Source organism: Rhinolophus sinicus, linkage group LG06 (assembly GCF_036562045.2).
Source record: "Rhinolophus sinicus isolate RSC01 linkage group LG06, ASM3656204v1, whole genome shotgun sequence".
Classification (NCBI taxonomy): domain Eukaryota; kingdom Metazoa; phylum Chordata; class Mammalia; order Chiroptera; family Rhinolophidae; genus Rhinolophus; species Rhinolophus sinicus.
The window spans coordinates 144,481,996-144,488,156 of NC_133756.1; positions in this window are offsets into that span (position 1 = coordinate 144,481,996).

Here is a 6,161-nt window from a genome sequence, read left to right on the forward strand (position 1 = left end):
TGCACGTGAAGCACCGAGTAAGCCCTTTGTTAGCTATTATGATCATAGTGGGTTTTTTTGATAGTCCATGGTAACCAGAAACCCCTCCTCTATCATTTCCTCCAGCCTTATGCCTTCGGACCAGGTGGGGGGAACAGCCAGCTTGTAGAACCATGGTTGGGCCTTTCTTCTACATTTTCACTCAAAGCATGAAGAGGGCATTGGATACATTCACTTATTCGACTTCTAACGTCTTTGGATGTAATGAGCCATCTGGTGGCTTTCTCCCTCCCTGCCTCCCTTACAGACAGAGAAACAAAGAGCTGTGGGGGCCCAGTTAGGTGTCCACAGCTAGGAGGCAGAATCTGACTTCCATGCCAGCTCTCAGGTTGTCTAGCTGAGAATTACCTGCTTTTTAGGGCTTCATTATGAGAGCAGAAGTTCAACCTGAGTTAGGCTATAAAATACAGGGACCCCAGTCATCAGTAGGACAGCATGTGTAACTCTATGCCTTTTTGCACTGGGCTTCTAGTTCTCTTGGGCAGTTAAAACACTGTGTACAAAGTGCACACTCCAAGCTTTAGAGTGAAAGCAGCGACTGGTTTGTTGGGTTTTCTTGGGAACACTGGGCACAGGGACAAATACACAAATACAAACACACGTGTAGTCCAGAGAAACAAAAGGCAATTCATTAGCGAACTCAGGTGTCATCATGGAAAAATTGTTGGAGGAAGACAGGGGGACTATCTAGGCCACCGACTTGCTGTGTGCCTTAGGCAAGTTAAGTAGCTTCTCTGGGCTTGATTTTCCCCATTTGGTAAAAGTAGGCGTTTAGATTAGAATAGTGATTTTCAAACTGTGCTCCAAGGAACCCCAGGGGGGTTCCCCAGAGCCCTCAGAAAGGCTATTGGGGATGAGAGGATGGGAATGGAGTGGGTTCAACTTTAGGCTTCTCTTTCCTACTCCAGCAAGAGCACCTTAGCTTTTATACAAATCTTCAGGATAAGATTTCACTTGAACAAAAGAATCTGCACTTAAAATGTGTTCTCAAAGAACTGGATTAGATGGTCTTTAAGATTCCATTCAGCTCAGAATTCTGTGATCTGCCTCTTACTGCTCAGTGTCTGGGAGACGCAATGGGCCTACATCACATTCCCTGCTGTTGGGCGCATTCCCATCTTGTCACTGGTTTCTGAAATGCTTCTCATGTTTGTATCTGTACACAGACATTCTTCTGGGTGGAGAGGTTTTCAAAGAAAACATATTATTCTGCTATTGCTTTTAGAAAAGTGTCTTTTGGAGAAATTATATATATATATTTATATATATTTATACTGCCTTGGTTCAACTATTTCAGAGTGAAAAGTTTTCTGGCAGTGGATGTGTATGACCACAGACCCTGTTTGTCTCATGGTTCTGACTGTATAATACGGCATCTTTGAGTGCCTGTGTGGGAAATTACAGGCTTCAGGACCAGTGGATAAAAGGGGTGATTAAGATAAAACCAAAATAAAAGAGGAATTTGACTCTAATTAAATCTAACTATCACACTGAACCTAAACCTGATAGGAGCGGAGATCTGGGATGATATCAGACACTAAGCTTGTAAAAACTGTGTTATGAATGTCGGTCAAAGACAAGAGATGGGGGTTGAGAATGAGGAAGAGGCAGGTAGAAGAAGGAATGGAGCATTTTAGAACTTCCAGCCTATCCTTCTGGTGTCTCAACCACGCAGTAATAACTGGTAACACTAGGCTTAGAAGAGCCACTGGTGACCAAGACCAGATTCTGGAGGGCGACTTTTCAGATTTGACTCCTTGCTTTGCCATTTGCTGGCTGGGGGAGCCTGGGCAGTTTATTTAACATGCTTACATTCCAGTTCCCTCATCTATAAAATGGAGAAAAAGAATACATCTCTTCTAGGGTTGTTGGGTGAGTGAAATGAATTAAAACCTGGGGAGTGGCTGGAGTCCTAAGTAGGTGCTCTATTATCTACGTGCTGGCCTGTTACATTTGTTAAAGTAATTAAACAAGGAGGCCGCGAGACTCTGCTGTCTCTAATGCCTTGGTATCCTATGTAAGCAAACTGAAACGTAAGCCAGGGTTGATTGTACATGCACTCATATCCAAAAAACAACATTTAGAAACAACCAATCATAGTCAACTAGGCTTTCCTAAGGAAGGTAATGTCTTACGCTGTAGCCAATCAAACAATGCTCTTGCTTTGCTTCCATATCTGCTCTGCTCTATAAAAGTCTTCCCTATAACTCTTGTTGGTGGAATGCTCCTAACCACTTCCAGTTTGGTGATGTCCATTTGGAATCAAGGTCTGCTCAAATCAATAGTTGACATTTTCTTGTGCCTCAGTTTATCTTTGAATACATTCATTACGTTAAATTCTCACAACTCTTTGAGGAGGGAGTTACTTATTATCTCTATTTTACAGATGAGGGAACTGAGACACACGGAGGGTAAGTAACCTGCCCAGGGTCACACAACTAATAAGTGGTAGAGCAAGTCATTCCATCCAGGTTGCCTGCCTCCAGAGCCCATCCTTATAACCAGCATGTGACCCAGTCTCTGGGTGCTCCTGGGGTGTTGTGTGGTGACAGGGAGGAAGGAATCACACACATGTAGAGAGCATGCACCATGTGCCAAGTATTGTGCTAGAATCGCTCACCTGTCTTACCTTGGTTGTTTTTCACACTAACCCTGGGAAGTAGCTATTCTTACCTTCCTTTTAGGATGAAGAAACAGAGATGCCAAGCTTGCTGGGTGTCACCCAGTAAGGCAGTGGCCCAACCTGGGTGGAACTCAGGCCTGCCCAGTGTTAAAAGCACAACATAGACACAGGAGCTCAAGTTGGCCCCTCTCCTTTTGCTGAGGCCCTAACATTGGCCTCTTCCCTTTCTGTTGGTTCGCGATCCCTGGGTCTCATGGTTGTCACAGGTACAGACTGTCTCTCAGAGTGGAGTGGAAATTCTGGTATTTCACTGACTTCCTGGTGTCTCGTATGGTTCTTGGGACAAAGGAAACACTCAATACATGCATGTACCATGGAAGTGAATGAAAAGACAAGTCACCTGACCTACGGCCAGAGGCTCCTACCCAGTTCTTTTTCCCAGATATACAAGTGGATTTCATACTTTTCCTAGGCCTGCCTTCTTTAACATCGGCCACCATTTCTTTAGTCTTTTCTTGTCTCCCCCAGTCTGCCACCCTCACCACCACACCAAGAGGCAGCACAGGCTACAACAAAAGTGAGTTAAAAAATACATTCAGATAAAAAAAAAATTCATAGATGATGCGGTGAGCAGGAGAGCTTTGTAGGGTGATGCTGGAACGTGTAAGCTTTGGATTTGGCCTCTTGTCTCTATTAGCCTGATGCTGTTTTTAGAAATTACAGTTGCTGGAGTAATTACATTTTTCTATGCTCTATTGGTACAGATATCTAAGAATGAAAAGTTTTCTATCAGTGGGTGTGTATGACAAACGGCCACCTGGAAGACTTTGGATGACACATCAGCTTTTCAGGGCTTCAGGGTCTTCATCGGGAAGTACTTGCTATGATTTCTGGTACATAGTATGTTCTAAGTTCTCACCAAATGGCAATTACTATGGTCTATGGAGAGAAATGCAGATGTTGATTGAGATGCTACCTTTCAGCATTACCATATGAAGGAGGATAATGGGGCCTTTCCACCAAGAATAATCAAATCACAACCATAAATCAGGCATTTAGTAGGTGCCAAGAACTGTTTAGGCATGCTATTTGTATTCAGTCATTTAAACCTTACATCATTCATCCAGGGTGGGTGCCATTATTATTATCTGAAATTTACTAATGAGAAAACAGGCATAGGGAGTTTAAGTAACTTGCCTAATAGCACGGAGCTGGTAGGACTCAAAACAGGATTTGAGCCCAGGCAGATGGCACCATAGTCCACAAGCTTCACCATTATGCTATTATTTGGCACCTCTGGAGGAGGCAGAATCTAAGTTAAAGAGATACCAAGTTTCCTAGGCATCTCAGGTTGCTGTCAGGTTCCTCGAAAGCAGAGACAAGAGTTGCAAACCTATTATCCCCTAAAACACCTAGCATACACTTAAGCACCAATAAGTGCTCAAACAATTCTTGTTGGCTGATGGTGTATTTGCTTCATTTTCCCTTTGGGTAGCTTTCTCCAGTCTCCTATAGCCAACTCATCATTTAACTGTCTGTGCTCCTGACCAGGAGCCCTAATTCAGTATGGAGAGACAGCGCGGTGGCTCTCTGATCATCCCTGCTTGGCTATCCTCATGGAAATAGTGTGATTTCTAGCACTGAGCACATCATGAAGGCTCAACAATGGCAGTCAGTGGTTGGCAGACGTATAATGAAAGTGAGGATAAGAATACTGCTTCTGTCGTTATAAGGCTGAGTTCTCGTGATATTTGTGAAACAGCAGACACAACGGCACCATGGTATTTCTAGTCTCCCTTCTTCCCCTAATATACTGGAAGTCAATCTAATCAAAGTTTCTATGTGTTGGGTCAGCTCGAATAAATCTGAAGCGATCATGGCTGTACAAAGGCACAGATCTGAGAGTCCCGGGCAAAGGATGCCTTCTCAAACAGAGGGGTTTCGAAGACAGAATTTTCTTTCATTGTTTTCCTACCAAAGTCAGTCCCTTGGCAGGCATGAGGGCTTACTTTTACAGCTGCAGGCATTTTGACTTGAGGAATGGATGACATTGATTCCTCCATGCTATCGGTGGGAGGATGGCATGGCGCTAGTAGTGCCATTGAAACTTGGGGTATTGACTAGATCAGTGCCTTCAGCTCGAGCTAATTAGCTTGGTTAATCTGGAAACCACGCTGATGAAGGTGAGGCTGTCAGCAGATAATTAATCAGTCAACCATTAAAGACTTAATCTTCCTACAGGTGAGCTGACACAGGTCTGCTGGGAACTTAACTATCTCAACCTGTTTCCTTGCTTATACGTGGGCGTGATCATGCATGTAGTTGGACAACGTGTGTGACCACACGCACTTCCGTGTCTCCAGACTGAACTCCTCACTTTTGCTGGTTGTCATTCAAAGTCATGTCTTTAACCAGGGGATGGAGATGGTGGGAGTGGGGGGAAGGGTGTGAGAGTGAAGGTGGAGGGTGAGGAGGGTAAGGTTGCTAGGGGACATTTGTGATTGAATCCGTGAAGATTTATTCTCATCGATCAACCAAATCTTATTCTAAGATGGTGATTATAACATACTTCATTGATTTAGATAATTATGTTGAAGAGAAAACATTGCGTTAAATGTGCAGATAGATTACAAAGCTTATCCTGATTACAGAAATGTTAAAACGTGAATTTGGTCTGTACATATAGTAATTAAAAAAAATATATATGTATCATAGGCCAGTATTGTCAGGAATATAAAAAAGAGTAAGACCTAGTTGTGGCCTTTAAGTAATAGATATTTTAACAGAGAATTCATGAGGAAACATTTAGACATAGTATGTAATTCCAAGCCAAATTGTGAGTTAGGGGCTATAGGACGTCAGTGAGAGGGAGGTCAGCAAGGGCTGGAACAGTGAGAAAAAGCTTTCTGTGGGATGTGGTGTTTGAGCTGGGCCATGAAAAATTGGAATGACTTGCTCAAAATGGTTGGTTACCATGTGCCAAGCACAACTCTCAGAGTAGGGGGCTGCTACTACTCCCATTTTACAGAAGGGGAAACTGAGGCTCAAAAAGTTGCAGTAATTTACCCAAGGACACACAGCTCATAAGTAGCAGAGCCAGGATTGCATCCTAGGATCACCTGACTCAAAGCTCAGGCCATTGCCCATTATGCTCTGTGATGTCTGGGTTGACCAAAAAGAGAGGCTCTTTCAAACAAGAGGAAACCTGGAGGTGTGTGAGAGGAGAGAATAAGTGTGGGATAGCCCAAGATGCTCAGGGAAGGTTGGCAAGAGTCTCACACATGTCCCCACATGGCAGCCCAGGAGTTTTGAATCGTGATGCGTGAGGTGTCAGATCCTATGAACAAGAATGGTCCCTGGCCAGTTGATGGGGATTTTGAGTTTGAGGAGACCCCATCTTATCGGCTCTTCAGGGACAAATTTGTGCAAGGCAACCAGGTGAGACTTGGTTAGACTTTGGTTTTGTTCTCATTTTTCGGCCATATATTTTTCCATGATC